Below are 25,717 nucleotides of genomic sequence, written 5' to 3' on the forward strand. Positions count from 1 at the left end.
ATCAATTGGGAACCACTGAAGGGCATTTGAGCTGAGGCCTGGGAAGAGTCAGCTCTCCTCCCAGTATGGAAAGTACATGATGCAGGATTGGGCAGGAGTAAAGTCAAGGAGCCTTCATTTGCCCCTCTGGTGAGACAATGAGGAAGAAGTAGAAATGGGATGAGTGGCTCTGGGAAAAGGTAGAATGGTCAGAGAAGAAGCTGATAATTGGAAGGGGGAAAAAGCTATGAGGAGAAAAGGATAAACTGTTCAGAACAGACAAATGCCACCAGAAAACTGCAAAAGTAGGAAGCAAAAAGGAGCCCTTGTTGAATGAAAAGTGGAAATGATGGTGGGAAAGAAATACCCCTAAGTAGACCCTTAAGGAGTTTGTCAGGAAAGTGAGAGAAAAGACAGGAGGGAGCCTGAGGATGGTTAAGGGTGACACTGATCAAGATGCACTGTACTCATTAATTGAATGAGTAATGCTGAATTAAAACTTCTTTGTACAACAACTTAAAGTTAATTTTAAGGAAAAAAAAGATCATATGTCCCCTATTATCTTGTGTGGCAGTGAGGATTAAGCAAAATGAAAGATGCCATCTGAAGTCAATTATGCTTTGATCCAAGGAAGGTATTACAGTACCAGAAACATCCAGTGCTTAAGATTAGAATCTATATTGGCCATAAATCCATTTCACCAAATACTGGAGATTCATACAGGTTTATGAAAAGCACTTTCCTTTTCCAAAACAATGTTTAAGTTTGGTTTTCATTTGTGACATTTTAGGATCAACAAACTAAGAATAGTACTTTCAGCCTTTCTTCACTAAAACTCCAGAAATAAAAACACCCCTTTTGCAGCTAGTTTTAAAAAAATGATACATGTATTTATAAACTGATACATTGAAAGAAACCCTTTTGTACAACTAAAGATAATTTTTTAAGTAATTAAAAAACTGTCCAGCAGAAAAATGTCCAGCAAAACTAGCTCTTCTCATGAAATGGGACACAACAGGGAACAAGATCTTGGGAAGTAGGAGTGGCATAGGACAGGATGGTAGGCCTTGGAGGCATAGATTACTCCTGTCTAACATGAGGATGTGATTTTGAGGTGAAGCAAATCCCTATCTTTTGCTAAGCTTTTCTCCATAGTAGCCCTACGGGGTGCTTCACTCCAGACACTACTGTTTTACATAACCTTCGTAAGTATTTCCCCCCAGGTGTCTCATTTCTAGATGTTTGCATCCTGTCTTCTATTTCCATCCAAACTCTGTCTTTCCTCAATTGAACTGTCCTCCATAAGGACCTACTGCCACCACCACATCGAATAGAGTCCACACAAACCTCTAGCTGGATACACCTCATTCACGTACTTGCTGAACTGGTACAGTACAAATGGAGCCCAACCCAAGAACAGGGTAATCCTAGAAAATAGTAAGATTTTACCATCTGTGAGAATATTTGGGAACAGCATCTCTCTTTCTGGTCTAATTTCTAAAGACGCTGAGAATTAAGAAATGGCATATGGAAGTCAAATTGTTATTATAAAGGTGATGTACCATAGTCAAAATTTCCGTATCACTGATAGACGTATATATGGAGGATAAGACAATGTAAGGGCCCAGTGAGCCTGCCAACTAAACCCACTACAAAAGTCACACACACACAAACACACACACACACACACACTCTCTCTCTTATTGCCATCCTCTAGGGACTCTACATGAGAGTTCCTGTGAGTACAGCACCCAGGCAAAGTTCCAGACCTGGAGGAAGTTGGTTAATCCCTCCCAGATTCACCACTCAAAAGCAACCCTATCCAAAAAAGTAAAAGGGTGAAAAAAAGCCAGAAGTGATTTAAGAAATTTCTTTGGAGGCCAGGTGCACAGTTGGCTCATGCCTCAAATCCTAGCTAGTCCGGAGGCTGAGATCTGAGGATCAGAGGCAGCCCAGGCAGGAAAGTCTGTGAGACTCTTATATCCAGAAGTGATGCTGTGGCTCAAGTGGTAGAGTGCTCGCCTTTAGCTAAAGAGCTGAGGGACAGTGCCCAAGCCCAGGGTTCAAGCCCCATGATGGACAAAAAAAGAAAAGAAAAGAAAAAAGACAAGAAATGACTTTGAGAAAAAAATCCTTCCTTGAAGAAACCAAAGAGTAAAAATAGGCCTTCCCTTTTAATGAATCCTAGTATAAGCTGGATTAGAGTGGAGAGCCAAATACAAGGGAACACAGAACACTGGCATTTCCTCGGTTTTCCCAATATTTCCTTCTTCTGCTTCATTTGCTTGTTATTCCTCAGTTTGGGTTTGGGCTTTTATAACTCAAGGTGGGGATTCTTTTAGTTGTCTTCAATCCCTCCTACAGCCTTACTCCATCCTACCAGAGCATATCCTCCCTTTGTAGCAATACTTGAAAAACTAAATAGACTCCACTTTAATAGTTAGCTCTGTGACCCGTAAAGCAAGGGAACATTCAATATTGTAGGTGTCAAAACAGGTTAGAGTTTTAAAAAATAACCTAGGAAATAACAACTCATTTTTCCCAGTGGGAACAAAGTGAGTAGATGTCAGAATCAACTAGTTAATGGAAACTAGAAATCTGAACAGAAAAAAAAAAATCTGTAAATCAGAAATCATAAACTTTGAGACCAGCACTATCCAGTAGTTACTTTAGAATTATGATAATATTCTGTTGATGTGCTCTTCAAAGTAATAGCCAATAGCCATAAGTAGTGACTGTGTATATGTGGGCAGTGTGGCGAAGGAGCTAAATTTTTTAGTTATTTAATTGCAGTTCATTCCAATTAAGTCACATATGATTTCCCATCAGCATCCTGAGAAACAAACCCAACAGGTTATAATAACAGAAAGTTATTTGGTAAGTGGTGGGTACTGCCCCACTCTTAATTCATTGAATTACCAACAATTCGCTTTTTAAAAAGCAATTACTCAGTGGCTCACATCTGTAATGCTAGCTACTCAGGAGGCTAAGATCTGAGAGCATCACAGTTCCAAGCCAGTCAGGAAGGAAAAGTCTGTAAGACCTATCTCCAATTAACCACTTTATTAAAAAAAAAAAAAAAAGCTGGAAGTGGAACTGTGGCTCCAGTAGTAGAGTGCTAGCTTTGAGCAAAAGAGTTCAGACAGTGCCCAAGCACTAAGTTTGACTGGCACACGTACACATATGTGTATACACACACACACACACACACACACACACATCCATCCCTAAACTCCCAATAAGTCGTTTAAGATTATTAGAAACAGCATCCCAATGATAAGGGGGGGGTCTTGCCCTTTTAAGTCACCCACATTTTTGGTCAGCCATCAAGGCCCAAAGATAAATACAATTAATACTAGTTGCATCTAACTTAAGAGACTATAATGCATGGCCACATAGGTGATCCCAGTGAAAATTCAGTTACATTATATTAGGTATGACTGCCACAAAACCAACACATCTAATCTCTATTGTTCTTGATGGGTAGATAAAGACAGCTTTGTTATCAATTGCCATAATAATGTTGCATAATGTCATCCTCGATCTCAGGGGCTTAAAACAATAAAGCATTTATTTTTGCTCACAAATTAGTACGTGAGCAATGTTGGCTAGATTCAGCAGGTGATTCTCCTGGCCTATTTTGGGGTTCACTCATATTTCTTGAGGCTGCCTATCACCAGTGTTAAGGGAAGTGTCACATAGTTTAGTAACTTCTCCCACAGGTTACCCTAGGTGCATTGCAATGGTAGAAACGGCAACAACCAGCATTTTTCAAGCCTCTATTTGTACCTATTGGCCAAAGAACATCACTTTTGGCAGTCCACACATCATGGTGGGTGGGCATTGCTTGGTTATGTGGCAAAAGGTACAGACAAAAGGAAGAGGTGAAAAAGTTGGAACCAAATAATGCAAATTAACCTACTAATCGCACTTATCAAGTCCTGAAAACTTTTTTTTTTTGGAAAATTCACTGAACTACATCATACCCATGTACAACTATATCCTTCAAATATAAAAACAGGTTATGCTCGCCACCCTCACCTAAAAGACATCACTGAGAAGATTTCACCCATGTAAGATCACACTTATTTTAGGATGAAGCTACAGAAAGGCTCCAAGACATTAAAGTCGAATTATCTTATCTGTCTTTATCTTTGAATATACCGTATACAAGTCTATCTGATAATCTTTAATTTGGTAAAATGTAAAAAGTAGGCCTGCTCCATAGACTAATGAAACCTGCCAGACCACAGTAACTAACTTGATCCTGCACTTCCCAATGTTGATGCCAACAACAACTTCTCCAGAACCTCTCCAGAGACAAAAACTGAGATAATGGTCAACCAGGCCACACCTGTGACGTGGGACTGTTCTGACTGTACTTACCTTTCCCATCCCCTGCCCGCAATTCAAAGCTAAAACAAACGTCTGCAATAGAGGATGGCTGAGGTTGCACTGAAGTACCGTCTGCCCACAGGTGCCACACGGTACACCTGCTTTCTGAGCCCTGTCTGCTGGGCACACAGGCACGAGAGGCAGGAAACTCTTGGGACTTTGGGCCTAAGGTCTAGCAACCTGGCTTCGAGGACATGTGCATCCCTGAATGTGTTCCGCGGAAGATTCTGAGGCAAAAGCCTTAAGAATGATCTAGACTATGGGGGCGATGGTCGGGTGAGCTCCCGGGCACTGGCGCTCCTGGCCCGGTGAGGGCCGCGTCTCGCAGGGCGGGAAGCCTCCGTCAGAGTCGGAGCGAGCTGAAGCCACGGCGTGTCTACCAAGAGCTGCACACGCCGCTCCCGGAGCGAGGAGGGAACCCACGCCCACCACGTGACCGAGTCAACGGGACAGCTACCTGCGCGGCACTAGCACCCAAGCTTCGCGACCTCCTTCCAGACGCTGCAGGGAAAACTGCGCGCGCGCGCGCGCGCCACTTCCGCTGTCGAAGGCGTACCACCTCACGCGGCCCCGCGCTAACGCGAAAGTGTGGCGCAGGGGGATTCTGGGAAATGTAGTTCCCAGCGCCGCCCACAGCGGCCGAGGCGGACCGAACGTTCCCTTCTTATTTAGGAATGGCCTAGTTAGTGTTGCCTTTTCAGATCATCTAATTCCGGGAAGTGGTGCCCTGGGTCAAAGCGCTAATACTTTCGATATTAGGAAAGGTCTATTAATATTCTGATACACACACGGGGTGCAATCATTTGAATAAAGGTAAACTAAAAAGGCGACTCAGTGGTAGAGCGCTTGCCTCGCATGCATGAGGCCCTGGGTTCGATTCCTCAGCACCACAAAAGCAGAAACGGCCGGAAGTGGTGCTGTGGCCCCCGTGGTAGAGCGCTAGCCTTGAGCTGAAAAGCTGAGGAACAGCGTCCAGACCCAGAGTTCAGGCCCCACGACCGGCAAAATAAATGAATGAATGAATAATAAATATATAAATGTAAACTAAAAATGACCTAGTTATTGGGATAGATGGGGAATGATGGAAGAGGTCACGTCCATCAAGTTGCTTCTTACTCATAAATTTGCATGTTGAATTGAAGTTCTTTTATACAACTAAAGGTACTTTAAAAAATAAAATGCAGGGGGAGGCTGGGAAGGGATGTGAAGGGTAAACAAAGGAGGAGGCTACAATGCTTGATAAGAAATGTACTCACTATCTTGCCCATGTAATTGTAACCCCACTGTACAGTATTTTCACAATTAAAAAAATAATAAAATGCAAACTTTAAAAACAAAAAAGAGAAAAAGGTGGAAGGGAAGAGGAGAAGGAAGGAGGAAGAAAACAGACAGGAAAGGAAGGAAGGAGAGAAAGAAAGAAAGAAAGAAAAGAACAAAAAAGGAGAGAAAGGAAGGAAGGAAAGAAGGAAGGAAGAAAGGAGGGAGGGAAGGAAGGTATGACAGAAGGCAGGAAGGAAAGAAAACCTAGTTAAGAGCTCAAGCTAAGTCTAAGAAATAAGGTTTTGAGTGGGCTAAGCACTGGCACTTAGCTCTTCTAGAAGAATGTGTCACTTTAACCCTTATCCTTTCATTTTTTCCCATGAATTTTTATGGACTCTGACAATCCCACTAGACCAAAGTGAAAAGGGACAACTTGCAAAGTTCTTCAGTCAATGCCACTTACTCAGTTTGGACACATTATTGTGGGGCCTGTGGGGGTTTCTCTGCTGGAAAATCCCCAGGGAAAGTAAAGTGCAATTAATTCTAAGAGCTTGTTCAGCCCCTATGTCTCACTGAACTTAGTAAATCAAAAGCACTAAGCCCATGAGACAAAATATCAGTAAATTCCCTCTGTTGTTTTGAAAGATTTATTTACTCTAAACAAAGATAGGGGAAGATTTGAAAACCAAAAGTCAAGTTCTCTGTCAAACAATTGGAGAGATGCCTGCTTTAGAGGCCATTTAGTTCACTGGGTCCATTTAGTACATTGATTAAAAGTGAGTTTACTGCCGAATTTATTACACATGATTCTGACCAAGAAATCAAGAAAATGATTTAAACATTCCAAAGGAATTCCAAAACTAAAAATTAAAATTCTCATGCATTAGACCAGTTGCTGAGGAGAAGCTCTCAGCCCCACATTAGAGCTGTGTTTAAATTTTCATGTGATCTCAGTGTTTCCCTGTTCTTGATTTTGTGAAAATATGCCTAGCAAAAAGCAAAGGTGCCCCCAAAGCAAGGTAAAAGTTATAGTAGTCCTCCCAAACCAAAAAGAGTATGTATCATGTGCTCCATTTAACTGAAAAACTGAAAATTTTAGATTTGTTGAAAAGTTTCAATAGATGTCGACTGATGGAAATATTAATCAAACATCTACAATACAGTATTGAGGTCAATGCATCCTGAGCATCCATGATTTTCCTTCTGCAGTGGCCTCCTTGAAATCATATACCGACAAGAGCAGGAGTCTAATATACTATATACATATGTACATCAGAGAAGCCCCAGATTTTAAGGTTAAGAGCAATCATTCAGATAAACCTGAACTATTGATTTATAAATGAAGACCCTTATACAAGATGAATGGATCTTGAAAATACTATACTAAATGGAAGAACCTGGACACAAATGACTATATAGTACATACTTCTGTTCATATAAACTAAAAACAAAAAACAGGTGACACTAATCTAAAGAAGAAAAAAACAGCAACAATGAAGTGTGTACTTTGGTGGGAAAAGCGTGAAATAGACCAGGAAGAGTCCTAAGTAAGTTTTCAAGGATGATGAGTATACACATTTGTCAAAATTCACCCTAAAGGGTGAAGCATATTGATGTCTACTGCTTACATGGAAATGCATAGAAAAATAAGATAGATTATTGGATGGATAGAAGGACAGGTAGACATATAAGAAAATAAACAAGATGTCAGTAGCTCATGCTTATAATCCTAGCTACTCAGTATGCTGAGATCTGAGGATTGTGGTTTGAAGCCAGCCCAGGTATCGAAACCAGGGCCTCATGCAAGCACTCTACCACTAAACCACATTCCCAGCCCAGGAAACACTTATCTCCAATAAACTACTCAAAAAAGCCGGAAGTAGTGCTGTGACTCAAATGGTAGAGTACTGGCTTTGAGCAAAAGAAGCTCAGAGACTGTGCCCAGGCCCAGAATTCAAGTCTCAGGACAGGCAAAAGAAAAAAAAGAGGAAGAAGAAACAAGAAGAAGAATGAAGAGGAGGAGGAGGAAGAGAGAGAGAGAGGAAGGGAGAGGTGAAGGGGAGGGGGAGGGAGAAGGAGAGGGAGGAGGAGGGCAGAGGGAGAGGAAGGAGGGGAAAGGAGGAAGAGGAGGGAGGGGGAAGAAGGAGGAGGGAGGGGGAGGGAGGGAGAGGGGGAAGAAGGAGGAGGGAGGGGGTGGGGAAGGAGAGGGGGAGGAGGAGGAGGGGGGAGGGGAAGGAGGAGGAGGGAGGGGGAGGGGAAGAGAGTTGGGAGGAGGAGGAAGGAGGAGGAGAAGAAGAAAAGAAACGCACCAAAATGTTCATTGTGGATTAAAGGCAGTGGGTATATAGTTCAGCTATGGTGCCAGTGTGCTGACTGGGGAAGAGATGGTAAAGAAGTCATGGGAAAGCAATACAAGAAGTAAAAATTACTGTCAGTTGAGAAGGCAGCAGCAGCAGGCCAGACACTCCGAACATTTTATGTGGTTTGCTCTGTTCTTCAAAATATGCAAAATAATGGTAGGCACTGGTTACTCACGCCTATAATCCTATAATACTCAGGAGACTAAGATCTGAGGGTCACAGTTGGAAGCCAGCCTGGGCAAGAACGTTTGAGAGACTCTTACCTCCAATTAATCACAAAAAAACAGCTAGAAGTAGAGGTATGGCTCAACTGGTAGAATGCTAGCCTTGAGCAAAAGAAGCTCAAGGACAGCCCAGGCCTAGAGTTCAAGGCCTAGGACCAGCTAAAAAATAAAAATAATAAACAAATAAAATATGCAAAAATATAACAAATTCAGTTTTCCTTATTCTTGCTATGTGATTACTCTAAGCTGAAAATTTTTGCAAGCATTGTTCATGGCACACTGAGAATCTCTCTCTGACCTACAATTTCAATGACCCCAGGTTCAGATATAAAATAATGTGCTGCATAACAAACCACCACAAAGCTCAGTGGTTCATAACAATTACTTCTTGCTTTGACATTTACAGGGTGGCTATGTATTGACTCTTCTAGGCTTAGCTTGGTTTTCAGGCTCTCCCCTCTTCCTTGGACCAGCAGTCTTCCCAGCCATGTTCTTCTCATGATGGTGACTACGAGCGACACAACAAGACAAGACATCCTACACAAGCACATCTCAATATGTCTCCCATCATAGGTGCATCATCCAAAGCAGATAACAACTAGTGCAAACTCACCGCAAGCTCCTTATTCATCATTGCAGATGACTCTGGGACTGCGTTCATCTCAGAGTTCATTGATTTGAGCTAGGATCTTCTTCCTGAAACCTCTATGGCTTCCACCATTCAACATTAAAAAAAAATAATCTTGAGCTTATAAATTGACCAACTCAAGTGAACTGTTCTCTTTTGCCTCTTCACCTTCCCTAGGTAGAATTCCAAGAGGGAAATTACAAACATCTGGCCAAGAGAAGGAACACAGGACACTTATTTTTCTGCTTTAGGAGAAGTCAATTAGAGTTTCGATTTCCTCAGTTAAATGTCACCTTTTTACAACATTCTGGAGGGAGAGTTGGCAGCCCTTTCATGAGGAAAAGAAGTCTTTCGGGGAAAGGCTTATTGTCTAAAAAAGCCACGGAAGGGTCCAGAGATTAAAGGGCTGTCTAAGCTTCCCAGAGCTCTCAGTTTCTATTTTAAGCAGAGCATTTGGCTTCCCTTGTAGCCTCAAGTGAGCCTTTTGAATCTCCCTGCAACACTTTGCTATCATTTGCAGAAAGGGATAATAAGACTTGCTGCTAGGTAGTGCATATAAAGCGCTCAGAGCGACTGGAGAGGAAGGTGGGCTTCTCCAGGGGAAAGCTGTCAGCATGTTTTCTCCTGCTCTCCAGATATTTTCAGTGTCTGCTACCTCTCATTAGAGCATCTGGTCCTTTCTCAGAGAAGTTAGAGGAAAAGCAAAATCAATGGAGCACAGAGGATCCCTTCTCTCCCCTCTACTGCAAGGGAGATAAGTCAGATTGAGTGGTGAATGATTGCTACTCCTCACTTGCTGATACTTTGTACCCTATTTTCAAATTAAGGAGCACATTGTTGGCACGCCTGAAAGGTTAAACACTCCCACTTTGCTGTGCGCCATTTCTGTGGAAGGAACATCTTGTCTGCAGAATCCTTCCCCCACAGAGCTGGGTGAGATTATGAGAGCATCTCTATAGTTTTTTCTAAAGTTAGAAGCTAAATCATTCTGCTCCTAAGGAGGTACTGCAACTAAAAAGATTGTGTGTAACTTATTTTTGAACTGTATTAAAATGATCAGTGTTAGCAAATTGAGTCCCTTCCTATAGCCTAGTCCACTCCTTCCCCTCTCCACAGTTTAGCATGCTCCCTTCCTAGGCAGCACTAATCAACTTCCAACCCCTTTACCTTGGGATGGCACTTCTCTGGGCAGCTACCACCATAGAAGGTGACAAGAACCCCTTAGAGTGACCTTCAGGTCTAGGCAGCTGCAGAACCCCTTATCTTCTATTCAGATAGCAGCCATAAACCCTAGTCCATCATGATGAAGCCCCTGGCCTGCATATCCACACCAGGGTTTCCGCCTCCTAGCCCCTTCTAGCCCCTCCTGAACCTCCTAGGTTATTTAGGTCACCCCAGACTAGCCCAGTGCTTCTTCCCATTCCTCCCTTGTGAGAAGGAATTTTGCTGGCCCCCTTTTCCCAGAAATAAACCTTCTTTTGTTCTCTGTACCTGGATGTTTGCATGGTTCTCTGGCAAAGTCTATTAATCTTGATTTTGCTAAGACTCAGATTTTTAAATTATTTTTTAAAAATGCTTTAAGTTCAGTTATAAGGGACTCATTTTAACAATGGGGGGAGGGCTGGGGGAGGATGGGAAGGGATGGGAAGGGGAAACAAAGGAGGAGGCTACAATGCTTGATAAGAAATGTATTTATTGGGCTGGGAAGGTGGCTCAGTGGTAGAGTGCTTGCCTTGCATGCCTGAGGCCCTGGGTTTGAGTCCTCAGTGCCACATAAGCAAAAAGAAAAAATCCAGAAGTGGTGCTGTGGCCCAAGGAATAGAGTGTTAGCCTTGAGCTGAAGAGCTGAGGGACAGCGCCCAGGCCCAGAGTTCAGGCCCCACGACCGGACCCCCCCCAAAAAAAAAGAAATGTATTTATTATCTTGCCCATGTAATTGTAACCCCTCTGTAAGTATTTTCACAATAAAAAAATTTCCCCCAAAATAATTCAAAGTGGTTTCTGCATGCTATGTTATCTTTGGGCTCTATCAAACCCCAATTTGGAGATGGTGAAGTGTGAGGATAGGGAGGGGATGGGGAGCGGGTTGTGAACATTGGACACAGAAGACCTTTGGATGAAAAAAACAAATGACTTCTTGGCACTGTCTTTTCCATATACTACAAAGTCTTTCACCTGATTCCTAAGTATCTTTCTTTCTTTTTTTGTTTTTTGTTTTTGCCTCTTCAGCGCTGGAGATTGAAGTGAGGGCCTCAAGGTTGCTAGGCTCCCTGACCTTTTGGTTTTGTTTTTATTTGTTCTATTCTGTTTTGTTTTTGTTTCAGATAGGGTCTTACACTTTTGCCCAGATTAGCCTCAGACCTCAGACCTCCTGAGGGAATGAGATATCAGGTGTGCACAATAAAATCATCATTATTTTCAAGATAGTAAAAAAGCATCTTTGATTCCAATTCTCTATAACTCTACCACCTTATCTAATTTTATCTGAAAAAGTGTTTGCATATTTTTTTGGGGGGGGTCTGGTCGTGGGGCCTGAACTCTGGGCCTGGGCACTGTCCCTCAGCTCTTCAGCTCAAGGCTAACACTCTATTCCTTGGGCCACAGCACCACTTCTGGATTTTTTCTTTTTGCTTATGTGGCACTGAGGACTCAAACCCAGGGCCTCAGGCATGCAAGGCAAGCGTTCTACCACTGAGCCACCTTCCTAGTCCCTACATTTTAAAATATATTATTATTTGTTATTTTTGATAACCATGTACACATTCTATTAGGCTTATTTATATACTTAAAGTGGAAAGAGAACATCACAATTTATTTCCACTATTGATCTTACAAAAAAAAAGAATGAAATCAATTCTTAAAATTGAGAGGGAAAAACTAGTACATGTTCCCTATCTTTTCTGCTATGGTCACCATGTTCTATTTACATATTTCTTCCTTCTTATTGTTCTTAGCTTCAGAAATTGGATTTTTAAAATGTTTTATTGTTATTATAAAGGTGATGAAAGAAGGAGTTACAGTTACAGAATTCAGGTGAAGAGTACATTTCTCTTTGGGCAATGTCACTCGTTCCTCACTCTCTCTCAAAGGTTGATTTTTAAATGTATCCTACCAATGACTATATTGTTCTTAAACATACACAGTTGCCAGGAGGATGCACTTTTTCTGAGGAGGTCAATGAATAACATAGATCCATACACTTGTAAAAATTCATGCACAGTCTGTACATACCTCATCAATGATTGCTAATATCAGATTGGGAGAGAGAAGGTGGCCTTTATCAAGATGCATTGTACTTACAAACTGATACATTGAGTTGAAACCCCATTGTGCAACTACTTAAAGATAACTTAAAACTTACTGTGATTGGGGCAGGGAGCAAAGACAGACAACTTGCCTCATAAAACATTTTCCACAGAGAAAGTAATTCCAGCATATTCTGTAATTATTCCCAAATTAAAAGTAGGAACCTTTAATAGTACTTAGTAGTAGGATCTACTGTAACTGGATGATTTCAATGCTGATAAAAACTCATCAAGAAAAATCCAGATCCAGTGCTACAACTCACCATTCCATGTCATAGTGTCCCCAGGGGAGTTCACCTATATTGACATTGGCAACTTCTGAATCCTCCAACTGCTGACCAATCTCATCTCCATCTCTCCCCGTGTGTCAAGAAGAAATGTATTTTCATTTTCTTTTAAGCTAAGAATAGTTGAGAGGAAGTCATTTTAGTGTTTGATGTCACAATAATTTATTCTTACCTGCTGTTCTATAGAAACATTTCTGTCCATCTTTCCATTCTTGGTAGATCAGCAACTTAGGGAAAGGGAAGAAGTACAGTAGTAGGTACCAGGGCTGATGGTCAAGTAATGGAATATCTGCATTAGCAATTCCAAGAAGGAAAAGAGATAGATACTCTGTGCTTTCTTTTTCATTATTATATATAATTTGAAAGTTGATCAGAACATCCAATTATTAGAGGGTAGAAGAATAGGCAGAATAGTATCAAAACTCAGACTGAAGGAGTAAGTTCTGTCATTTCAAAGCACAGTTGGGGGACTGTAGTTTACAGTAACCTATTATACATTTTTGTACGTATATGCACCAGTCCTGGGGTTTGAACTCAGGCCCTGGGCAATGTCCCTAAGCTTCTTTGCTCAAGGCTAGTGCTCTACTACTTGAGCCACAGCCCTACTTCAATTTTTTAATTGGAAATAAGAGTCTCATGGACTTTACTGCCTGGTCTGGATTTGAACCATGATCCTCAGGTCTCTGCCTCCTGAGTAGTTAGGATTATAAGCATGAGCAACTAGCATCTGGCCTATTATACATTTTATAAAAAACTAGAAGAGGTGATTGAAGGTCCATAAAGGATGAAGAGATGAAAATGCTAATTCTCCTAATCTTATTGGTACAGAGAGACAGACAGACACAGAAAGATCCCTTTCTGAGCATCTGCATTGGATTGCTTCCAGGACATACAGTGAATACTAAAATCCATGACTACTCCAGTACCTTTTATAAAATGATTCACTATTTGTATGTTATCTGAACATATCCTTTTGTCTGTGCACAGATTAAATTATCCCTAAATTTCTTAGGATATCTAACAGACTATGAATGCTGTGTAAATAGTTATTATACTGTATTGTTTGGGAATAATAACGGGGAAAAATGCCTGTCGATATTCACACTATAAAAGCTGAGGTGATTCGTTGAGAGGGAGTTATCTTAGACTTTAGAATCTGAATTCTTCCAAGATGGCAAAAATCTTACCTGTACACTCTATGGGGACACCTAACCCCTGTATCTCAAGTCAGTCTTGATAGATCACCAACTCAGCAAGAGGAAGGAATAAGATACGTTTTCTTTTTTATGTATCTCCCATCTGTAGTTGTTGAATATATGTGTGTCGAATCCATCAGATACCAATAACAAACTGTATTATGTTTCAATAAAAAGTTAGAGCAGAGATTACTTGGAATACAGTATAAAAATGTGTGGAAATACAATGAAATCCTTACCCCCAAGTAAAACACACACCCACACACACCCCCACACACAGAACAATATGCATATAAAACTTCAAGAAGTTACTATAGAAAGTGTTGGAGGTTGCTTCCACCTAACTTAACAACCTTTTACTCCTCACTGTCCTCCCCCGCACAAGGAGGGCAGTGCAGAGCTGAGAAGGGAGAGGGAGCCATACTCACATGTAGCTTGGGTAGTCTCTTCTCCTCTCTCTTCCCAAGCCCTTCCTAAAACCCTCTGTCTTGACTGCCATGTCTTGAAAGGTCAGAGACAGAACTCTTGTGGTCTGGCCCGGCCTGTGGACTTGCTCCACAGACCCAACAACAGTCTGATGGAATATTCCATGTTCATCTTTTTTTTTTTTTGCCAGTCCTGGAGCTTGAACTCACGGCCTGGCCACTATCCTTGAGCTTTTTCTGCTCAAGTCTAGCACTCTACCACTTGAGCCACAGTGCTACTTTCAGCTTTTCCTGTTTATGTGGTACTGAGGAATCGAACCCAGGGCTTCATGCATGCTAGGCAAGCACTTTGCCACTAAGCCACATGCCCAGCCCTCCATGTCTGTCTTTAGGAGAATCAGCTAGGGCTCTACCTGACTACACCCAATCAGATTCTCTGGGCCATTGCTACCAGCCATATAGATGCTATTTTGATCTCCAATTTCAAGTGCTTACATGTATTTCTCAACTGATTTCTAAGATGCAAGGAGAAGAGGCTTGATGATCACCTCTCAAACCTCCACAACTCCTTGCTCTGCTGATAAGGACAAAAATAAATGTATTGTCTTTCTTGTAGGGAACATTAAGACCAGATGATGACTTCTCCCTTGGAACAAAATCAACTGAGTAATTAGAAAGGAGTGAAATTAATTCATCTCTGTCCTATAACATTGTCCAGTACTAACTGAAGGAACTGCTTTCTCAAGTGCCCCGGGATGGGGATTTGGAGGGGTTTATTGTAATGTCATAGGTTATCCTTTTGCTGAGTAAAGGACCATAGTCACCAATTGTCCAACACAAAGAAAGTATAATTACAAAATCTGGATCCTGAAAGTGGCACTGCAGCTCAAGTGGTAGAGCGGCTCACCTTGAGCTGAAGAGCTGAGGGACAGGGCCCAGGCCCAGAGTTCAAGTCCCACAACCGACCAAAAACATTGGATCCTTTCCCTTTAATCTGAGCCTGGATTTGTGACTTCTTCTTCTTTTTAATCCTGTAGTAAATGTAAGACTGCAGAAATGGGGAGATCCAACAAAGAGGGTGAATATGGGTAAATATGCTCAAAAGTACTTTATATGCATGCAACAGAATAAAATCTACTGAAATTATTTCAAGTGAGGGGATGAGTGAAAGAGAGATGAGAGAGGTGATCCTGATCAGAGTTTCCAGGATGGCTTTGCTGATCCGGACTGCTCAGAAGGAGTATACAGGTTGTGGGTTACTTTATGGTTTTTTTTTCTTTTATCTTTACTATAAAGGTGATGAACGGGGTGGGGGAGTTACAGTTACATAAATAAAGTAGTGAGTACATTTTTTTAAACACTGTGACCCCCTCTCTCACTTTCTCCTGCTTACCCTTTCCTACTGCCCTCCCCCCACAAGTTGTTTAGTTCATTTCCAATGTAGCGTCAAGTGAGTATCATTGTTGCATGAGGTCATCTTTTATCCTGCTGTTTCTGGATTCCCTTTCCCTCCCATGGATCAGATAAACTTATATGCAAGACAAAGGGTACAGAAAACTAAAATAGAAAAAAATAGAAATAACTGCATATAGGGCATAATAAGGACCTCTTGTTTCCAATTCTTGGAGTTCGTGTTGATACACTTCATTACATATGGTCCCATGCACTTAGCAATTGGGCTATTGTGATCCCCTGTTAAGAATATCATAGACATAGTCTAGTTATTACATACGAGGGAAACCATGCAACCTGCTTTTCTTTGGACCTGGCTTACTTTGCTTAATATAATTTTTTCCAGGTCTTTCCATTTCCTTATGAATGGAGTAATACCATTCTTTCTGATGGAAGCATAGAATTCCATTGTGTATATATAACACCACTTCTTGATCCATTCATCTGCTGAGGGGCATCTGGGTTGGTTCCATATCTTTGCTATCCTAAATAATGCTTCAATAAACATGGTTGTGCTGGTAGTATTAGTATGGCCTTGTTTTTTCTTTTTTGTTTGTTTTTTGTCACTCATGGGACCTGAACTCTAGGCCTACGCACTTTCCCTCAGTTCTTCAGCTCAAGGCTAGTGCTCCACCACTTGAGCCACAGTGCTACTTCTGGTTTTTTCTGCTTATGTGGTGCTGAGGAATCAAACCTAGGGCCTCATGCTTGCAAGGCAAGCACTCTACCATTGAGCCACCTACCCAGCCCCTAGTATGGCTGGTTTGTAGCCATTTGGGTAAAATGCCCAGGAGTGGGATTGCTGGGTCATAGGGGAGCTCTATGTTTAGTCTTTTGAGGAACCTCTACACTGCTTTCCAGAGTGGCCAAACAAGTTTATACTCCCACCAACAGTGTAAATAGGGTTCCCTTTTGGCCACATCCCCTCCAGCATCTGTTGTTATTAGAGTTCTAACTGGGATAAGGAAGAATCTCAATGTGTTTTTTTTTAATTGGGCTGGATACAGCATCCACTTGGCTTCCCCTGAGTTGTGAGATATAACTGCGTATACTGTCTCATCTCACTCTGACCCTGTCAGGTTAAATGCTGTTCGCTTCAACTCTACCCAGGCCTTGACCTACCCCTGGTCAAGCCAGAGTCTCCTGTACCCACCATCAGGAGATAGTATAGGGCTACAGACAACTACAAAGTCCCAGAATGCATCTTTTCTGGATGAAACAGCTTCCAGTTACCTTACAGAAGACTGGAATTGGTGTTCATGTGTGGAGGATTCATTAGGCTACCTCTGATGCTGGCATCCCAGCATCCCACGGACAGGAGAGCCTGGTGAAGATGCCCTATGCTCTCTACCATTTTTTATGGCAGTGGTACCTAGAAGGAGCCTAAGTAACCCCCTGACCTCCTCCCAGAGGTGCCTCCTCTCCTCCCTTGCCACACCTCAACTCGTCCTTCCAAAACAATAACAGTAGAAGAAAGCTGAGACATCACATAACCTGATCATAGAGTATACCATAAAAATACAGTAGTTGAAGGGACAATGTATAAAAATAGACACATTAACCATGAACAGAATTAAGAGTTTAGAAATTAACCCATGCATTTATGGTCCATTTGGGTTGGTTTTTTCTTTTTTGAGAAAGTGGTCAGAATAGAAAACATAACAGGATGCCAGGGGTCAGTGATTCATGCCTATAATCCTCGTTCTCAGGAGGCTGAGCTCTGAGGATCATGATTTGGAACCAGCCCAAGGAAGAAACTTCCATGAGACTCTTATCTCTGATAAGATAGAGTGCCAGTCGAGCAAAAAAGCCAAGAGAAAGTCTGAGGCCCTGAGTTTATGCTGTAGTACTGGCACAAACAGGAAGGAAGGAAGGAAAGAAGGAAGGAAGGAAGGAAGGAAGGAAGGAAGGAAGGAAGGAAGGAAGGAAGGGAAGGAGGAAGGAAGGAAGGGAGGGAGGGAGGGTGACAGACACAGACACAGACACAGACACAGAATTACGGCTCACACCTGTAATCCTAGTGACACAGGAGGCTGAGATCTGAGGCTGTAGGTTCGAAGCCCACCTCCACAGACAAACACTGCTTGCTCCCTCTTCCAGGAAGAATCTACAACCTTAATGTGGTTTGCATTCCTTTTCTGGCCAGAGATGTTGAACATTTCCTCTTGTATCTATTGGCCAGTCTCCTTTCCTCTTCAGGTAAGTTGTTAATGGGGTGGTTGTTTATTTGGGGATTTGTTTTGGGGGGATTTAATGTTTTAAACTCTAAGTATATTTTAGATATGAGGCCCCTGTCTGTTGTATGGCTAGTGAAGATCTTCTCCCTGTCTGTGAGCTTTCTGTTTATTTCTGGAGCCTACTAGGCTGGGATGACTGAGCCCTTAATTCATGTGGCTTCTGGTCCTCCAGCAGGCAGCCTAGGCTTCTTCACATGGTCAAGCAAAAGAGGATATGTCCAGGGAGCCCATTTTTCAAGCCATTACTTGTCCTTTAAGATTTTTGTCAGCATACGTAGTTGTATAACAGTGCACAGTATCACTGTGCCATTGCCATACATGTATGCAATTAAAGGGCAAGCCCTACGGCTAAATGGTAGAATGATGCCCAACATGCATAGGCCATGGATTCAATCCCAAGCACCATCAAAAACAAGCAGGGGCCAGGCAAGGTGGGGCACACATGTAATTCCAGCACTGAGAAGGCTGATACAAAATGATCTTGAGTTTAAGACCAGCCTGATCTAAATAGTGCATTGAGCTACTTATCAGGACCCTGTCTAAAATTTTTTTTTAATGTGTTCTTACTACACCATCCAGGAACCGTGCTTTCTAAAGTAATTGGGAACTTATTTTATACTGATTTTTATAGCATATACATATATATATATGTGTGTGTATATATATTATATATATTGTATATAATATATACAATATATATCTATATTGTATGCTGTAGTACTGGCACATATATATATATATATATATATGTATATGTATGTATATATATATGGTAGTACTAGGTTTTGAACTCAAAAGTTTCACACTTGCTTAGGGAGATACCACTGGTACTTGGAGTCACATCCCCAATACTTTTTGCTCCAATTACCTTTGAGTCTTGCTGTTTGGCCAGGCTGATCTGGACCATGTTCTTCCTCTTTACACTTCCTGACATAGCTAGAATGATACTTACATATCACCACATCCAGCCTTTTCTGTTGAGATGGCAATCTTATTAACTTTTTTGACCTGGGTTGGCTTAGAACTATGATCCTGGAAATCTCAGCCTCTTGTATAGCTGGGGTGACAGGCACATGCCACCATGCTCAGCTTATTGGTTGAGAAGAAAATCTCACAAACTTCTTGCCTGAGCTGGTTTGAAACTGTGATCCTCCCAATATTAACTTCCTGAGTAGCTAAGAGGAGATGCATGAGTCACTGTGCCCATCTTATAGCAGCTTTGTTCGTAAATGCTAAAACTGAGAGTCAACTAAGATGCCTGTCGGTAGGTAAAAAGATAAATTGTGGCATATCCAGGTAAAGAAATAATTTCCAACAGGTGGACCTGTTGCAACAATGAGAAGTACAAGTTGTCATGTCCAAAATGAGCTTTACAATGTCGGTGCAGGGGGGGGAAGAAGGGGGGAGGAGAAGGATTGGGATTGGGGGGGAGGGGGGAGGCTGGGAAGGGACGTGAAGGGTAAACAAAAGGAGGAGGCTGCAATGCTTGGTAAGAAATGTATGCATTATCCTGCCCATGTAATTGTAACCCCTCTGTACAATATGTTCACAAATAAAATAAAATTAAATTAAAAAAAAGAAATAATTTCCAGCATTGAAAATAAATGAGCTACCAAGCCATGGAGGAACCTCAACTGCATATTACTAAATGAAAGAAACCAATGTAAAAAGAGTCACTTGTCATATAGGATTCCAACTATCTCACATTCTGAAACATGGTAAAAATATCAGCTGTTACCAGGCTGGATGGAGGAAGAGCTGAGTAGTTAGAGCACAGAAGATTTTTATCCTGCTAGAAACAAGTCATTGTTCATTTGTCAATACCCATGAAATATACACCACCAAGAGTGACTGTTACCTGTGAGCTTTAGGTGATGTTGTATTGATGTAGGTTCATGAATGATGACAGAAGCCCCTCAATGGTTCAGGGTGTCTATGGTAGGGGGGCTACTGAAGAGCAATAGGGATGGGGGTGATAAAAGAATTCTCTTTATTTCCTGCTCAATTTTTCTGTAGGCCTAAAACTTCTCCTTTAAAAATTAAGCCCATTTAAAAATGTATGCTAGTTGTAAGCTACTAGGTTTGGTGGTGGCTTGTTACACAGCAAAAAAAAACAACTAGCTGATACACTGGTTAATTTGGGGGTGAGGAGGAAAGGCAACTCTCTGTCACCTGAGAATTCAAGTGCAGAAATGAGAAAACACACAGAAGAACAGCAATCAAGGAGTTCGGGAATGAGTGAATCCTATCCATCAGTGTACTTTGGCATGTTAGTTGAAGCCAGGATGAGGGCCATGTTATAGGAAAGATCCAGTGTTACTGACCCTAAGTTTCCCCTTATTATGAGGAGAAAGTATTCTTGCCACTGAGGCCTGGCAGCAAAATCCGTATTTCTAGAAGCCTCAAACATGGAATGTAAGATGATGAATGTATCACCTGTGTTTATGTTTAAAGAGGCAGAAGAGGAAAGATGCTTCAGCCTGAGCAGGTCAGTGTATACCTACCTACTCATCATGTACCTGTCCTGTTTAATCACCTAACCCAATAGGTCCCAGTTATCAGAACTAAGAAGGGAAGAGCAATACTAGGTTCTCTAAAGTGGATGCATTTACCACCCCTGCCCTTCCCCCAACACTTTCACCTTGCTCTCTGCTTTCCTTTCACTCATGAGCCAGCAAATATCACATTGAGCCTAGGCTCTTATGAGAAAACTGGTAACCAAAGACATACTCTCTTTCTCTCCCCACCCCCCCTCTCTCTGTCAGGGATAATGTGTTCAGAATATTGCCTTGGAAGGTAAAACAAGAAAGATCTCCTCTCTAGATGAAAAACTGAAGTCAGGGTCCTGAGGTCAGATTCCAGCACCAGCAAGGCTCTTGGCTGGTGAGTAAAACTGAAGTCTTCATCTAGTCCTCCTTTGTTGTCTGCAACAAATCTGGGGAGTTTGAGAGGAGGGGAAGAGCACAGTGTCCTCACAGAGGGAATTGGCAATGGCATCGACTTAGCACAATTTCCTGAATTGGTAAGAATTCCACCAAGACCGCTAATTAGCTGTTAACCATATGCCTGTTGTCTTTTAACGTATTTCTTAACTCAGTATGAAAATGACAACTCAATTATAGGCTAGTCCAGAGATGGAACTTCCCTCCCTGAGCCACTTTATTGCTCATCTCCTCTCTCATACATAGGACAATCCAGAAATGGATTGAAGTGATCCTGGACCAAGGATAGGATGGTTCACACTCCACTGAGGAAAAGAGCAATGATTAGAGATATAAGTCTACAAACTTGGAGAGGTTTTCTTTGTTTAAAATACCCTAAGGGGGAGACCTCTCCAAGTTCTTTTTCTTTTAATTTTTAGTAAGTTTTTTATTGTGAAAATACTGTACAGAGGGGTTACATTACATGAGCAAGGTAATGAGTACATTTCCTACCAAGCATTGTTGCCTCCTCCTTTGTTTTTCCCCTCCCATCCCTTTCCTTCCACCTCCTCAACTACCCACCCGCTTAAATAGTAAAGTTTGTTTTTCAACATAGTGCCTTGTACATCTCATTGTTACAATGGGTCCACATTTTGTTTTTTCTCTTCCCCTTCCCAAATTAGACTCACATCAAATACAGTAAAAACAGGGGCTATACCATAGGGGAGGAGCATACAAAGCAACAAAATAATAACATGTTTATCTTATAAATACGTTAGAAACAATAGCAAGAAAGAAAAAAAACCACTTGTGTCCCTAGCTTGGGGTTCATTTCGCTTAACTTCATCTTGTCTGGTCATATGTACATGACCTTTTCTACTTGCCCCAGACATATACAAGTTATTGCAAATAAGGGAAACCATGGTCCTATGTTTCTTTGGATCTGGCTTACTTCACTTAATATAATTTTTTCCAAGTCTTTTCATTTCCTAACAAGTGGGACAATGTCATTCTTTCTGATGGAGGCATAGAATTCCATTGTGTGTGTGTGTGTGTGTGTGTGTGTGTGTGTGTGTATCACATTTTCTTGATCCATTCATCTATGAAGGGCATCTGGGTTGGTTCCATATCTTAGCTACGGTGAATAATGCTGCAATAAATATAGTTGTGCTGGTAGCTTTAGTATGGACTTGTTTGTGATCATTTGGGTAAATGCCCAAAAGTGGTATTGCTGGGTCATAAGGGAGCTCTATGTGGGGTCTTTTGAGGAACCTCCATACTACTTTCCGAAGTGGTTGAACAAGTTTACACTCCCACCAACAATGCAGTAGGGTTCCCTTATGGCCACATCCCCTCCAGCATCTGTTGTTATTAGAGTTCTTGATTATAGCCATTCTAACTGGGGTGAGGTGGAATCTCAATGTTGTTTTGATTTGCATTTCTTTTATGGCTAGAGAAGTTGAGCATTTCTTCATGTGTGTATTGGCCATTCTTATTTCCTCTCAGAGAAGTTTCTCTTTAAGTCTTTAGCCCACTTATTTATCAAGCAGTTGTTTCTTTGAGGATTTGTTGTTGGGGGATTTAATTTTTTGAGTTCCAAGTATATTTTAGATATGAGACCCTTGTCCATTGTATGGCTAGTGAAGATCTTCTCCCAATCCACGGGCTTTCTATTGATCTTGCTAGCTATCCTCCCCAAATTCTTAATCTGTGACAATGTCTTTTAGTAACAGTGAGAGAGCTGGGCTCAAACAAGCATGTGAGGTTTTTGGGGGGTAAGATTCCAGAACTGGGACTTGATCTTAGGGCCTAGGCACTGTCTTTAATATTTTCACTCTAGGTTAGTGCATTACCATTTGAGCCACAGTTCCATTTCTGGCATTTTAGTGGTTAAGTAGAAGTAAGAGTCTCACAGACTTTCCTGTCTGGGCTGTCTTCAAACCATGACCCTCAGATCTCAGCTTCCTGAATAGCTAAGATTATAGGCATGAATCAACTGTGCTGAACTACAAATATGCTTTTCTTTTTCACCTCTGCAATGCAATGCTCTTAACTATGTATATGGGCCTATGTGTTATTATCTTGTCCTTCACTTGAAGACACAATTGTGATATTTGAACACAAATTATATTATTTCCTTTACTAACATCTTTAATGTGCTGGTAAATCAGGTGCTGGTTAGAACACAAAGCAGCTGCAACTCTCTTATCCTACTAGTATTAGTGCAAAATGGTATGGGACTCCCACTGTCCCCCGCCTTCCCCCCACCCAGGAAGCTTGTTGTTAAATATTTACAGCAGTGGGAAAACTACAAGGGTTTATATTACTCAGCATGCTTGGTTACTGACAACAAAATCCACTCTAAGCAGATTGAAAACAAAAACTACCAAAATATGGAAAAAGGGCTATTGAGATGTGAAAAGTCTCCTAATATGTTTATGTCTTGGAAACAGTGAGTGCTGAGCATGAACAGAGTACCATTTGTTGATATCAAAATTTGAGACCATCAAAATCTATGTACATAGACTATATAGTATGATGCTAAGAGAAATGAACCCCAAGATATGGACACAGAGGTCTTTCTTTGTTGTTGTTTTTAATGTACTATGTGACCTTTTGTTTCCTTTGTGTGTTCTTCCCCCTATGGTATATCCCCTGTTTGCACCAGCATTTGATTTTGGTATGGTGCAACCTGTATATACATTTATCTAATTTGGGGAGAGGAAAGGGAATAACAAAACGCTAAAACAAGGACTCAGGATGACCCATTGCAGCAAGATATCCACAAGACACTATGTTTGGAAATGAACTTTACAACTTCAGGGGGTGGGGGAGAAGTTAAGGAAGTAGGGGAGGGAAGGGCTAGTGGGAGAACAACAAAGGAGGGGGTAACAATGCTCGACAAGAAATGTACTCAGTCCCTTACTCATGTAACTGTAACTCTTCTGCACAACATCTTTACAATAAAATAAATTTTTTAAAAAAATTTGAGACCAGGCTAGGTGCAGTGCCTCAAACATTAAGAAATCTCAGCTACTGGGAAAGTAAAGATTGCAGTTTGAAGATATCTTGGGCAGAAAGCTTCTAGGGCTCCAGCTCAACAAACAAGATGAGTGTGGTGGTATGCATCTGTAATCCAAGCTATATAGGTGGCATATGTAGGAGACTCTCAGTCAGACCAACCCCAAGTGAAAAAAAAATTTTTAAGTGAAACTCTATCTAAAAAAATAAAACAAAAAAGAGATTCAGGAGGCCTTGAGTTTATCCCAATACCACCACAAACAAACAGAATCAGCAAGCATTGTGCCCATCATGGAGACCCCAGGACACAGACACTTAGCAAAGACATGATTCCAGGCACCTTCCAGGTCAACTGTGCTATCCGAATTATTGTTGCTGTTAGAAAATTTGTAGTGAATGTCTCTAAGAATGGTTAGATCCATGAACATACCCTCTGGCTTACACACTAGATGTGAAGCAAGAAAAGTGAATCTCACCAAGTCTTTCTACAGCCAGCAGAGATAAGAGGAAATTGTTCAGGCAGTCAGCATCTACCTACATTAAGAAACTGGCTGCCACTCCAGTAAGGTAACATTTGTGCCCATTTCTGGTGGGAACAGAACATTGAAGTCAAGCATAATGATTCCTTGCTTCAAAGCCACCCACAAAGACAGCAATACCAATGGAACACACTGCTTGAAGCCCCAGGTTACATCTACTACCCACTTATCAACTTGTACAGTTGGTAAGCCTTTTGTCTGCCCTCCCTGATATCCATGGGTGCTGTCCCTTAGGGCCAACCTGTGATTGGTGTTCTTAAACTCAGCAGTGTTTGTTCCAGTCAGTGTCAAAGATGAAGTTAAATCTGTTGAAATGCTCCATAAAGCTTTGAGTGAGGCTCCTCTTGAGAATAATGTTGACCTCCATGTCAAGACTGTGTCTGTCAATGATAGTCATCATTGCAATGGGGTTGGTGATAGGAAAAGTGACCCAGCTGAGCAGCTGGCTTCGTTGTTCAGGTGCTTCTTCTGTACCGCTAGGCTCTATCAGTGCTGACCATGCCCCTAGACTCAACAGTCACATAGCTCACTCTGCTTGCAAGTTCCATGAGCTAACAGACAATGGACCATGCTTTGGGAAGAAGCTGGAAGATAGTCCTAAATTCTTGAAGTCCGGTGATGCTGCTATTGTTATGCAGTTCCTGGAAAGCCCACATATTTGCTGGGTCATTTTGTTGTTCATGCTGAGACAGATAGCTGCTGTGGTGTCAACAAAGTGAAGATGAGAAGATTATTGGAGCTGGAAAAGTCACCAAGGCCTCCCAGAAGTCTGAGAGAATTGAATCTTAATCAGTGGTTGAACATTCTCAGAACCATGTCTCAATTGTCCACTTTGGTTTAAGAGTAAATGACTTGCTAATGATAACAATGCATTCTAAAACCTTCAGAAGGAAATGACAAAGTTTTGTGGACCATTTTAGTGAAAGTTATTTGAAAATCTGTCATAACATTTTTGAGATCTATTTAAGCAAATTTCAATGGGAATAAAGGGAGAGTAGTTAACCTCAGATTATAGTTTGCATAAAGGGAGAAAAGTAATGTTTTTCACTCTTGGGGAAGGGGGGGGAAGCAGCACTGAAATAGAATGGTGCTGTTCATTTGCAAATTGTTCTCAGGCCAAAAGATCCAACTAAGATCCCACAGGGAATAGATCAAAATCAGTGGAGAGCTGTCATTTTTGCCTACTTGGCACTTCTCCCCATTTTTACCATAGTACCTGGCTTTTCCTTTGGGATCCTGCATCCTTCCTTTCTCTATGTAGACCTATCCTCCCTCACCCCTACCCTTTCAAGCAATGAGATCATGTCCCATGTCAGTCTTGGGTTCCCCAAGGAATCTGGACACACACAAAAGAAAAGTCATTCCCATGCTATTCCCTAAAAAGGCTATGCCTATCAATCCCTGTTTCAAAGATAACCAGTGTTACTATGTTTCTGTCACTTTTGAGCTCTCATAGCAACATTCTTCCACATTCTATGAACTTTCTGG

This window comes from Dipodomys ordii, unplaced genomic scaffold, assembly GCF_000151885.1.
Source record: "Dipodomys ordii isolate 6190 unplaced genomic scaffold, Dord_2.0 Scaffold99, whole genome shotgun sequence".
Lineage (NCBI taxonomy): Eukaryota > Metazoa > Chordata > Mammalia > Rodentia > Heteromyidae > Dipodomys > Dipodomys ordii.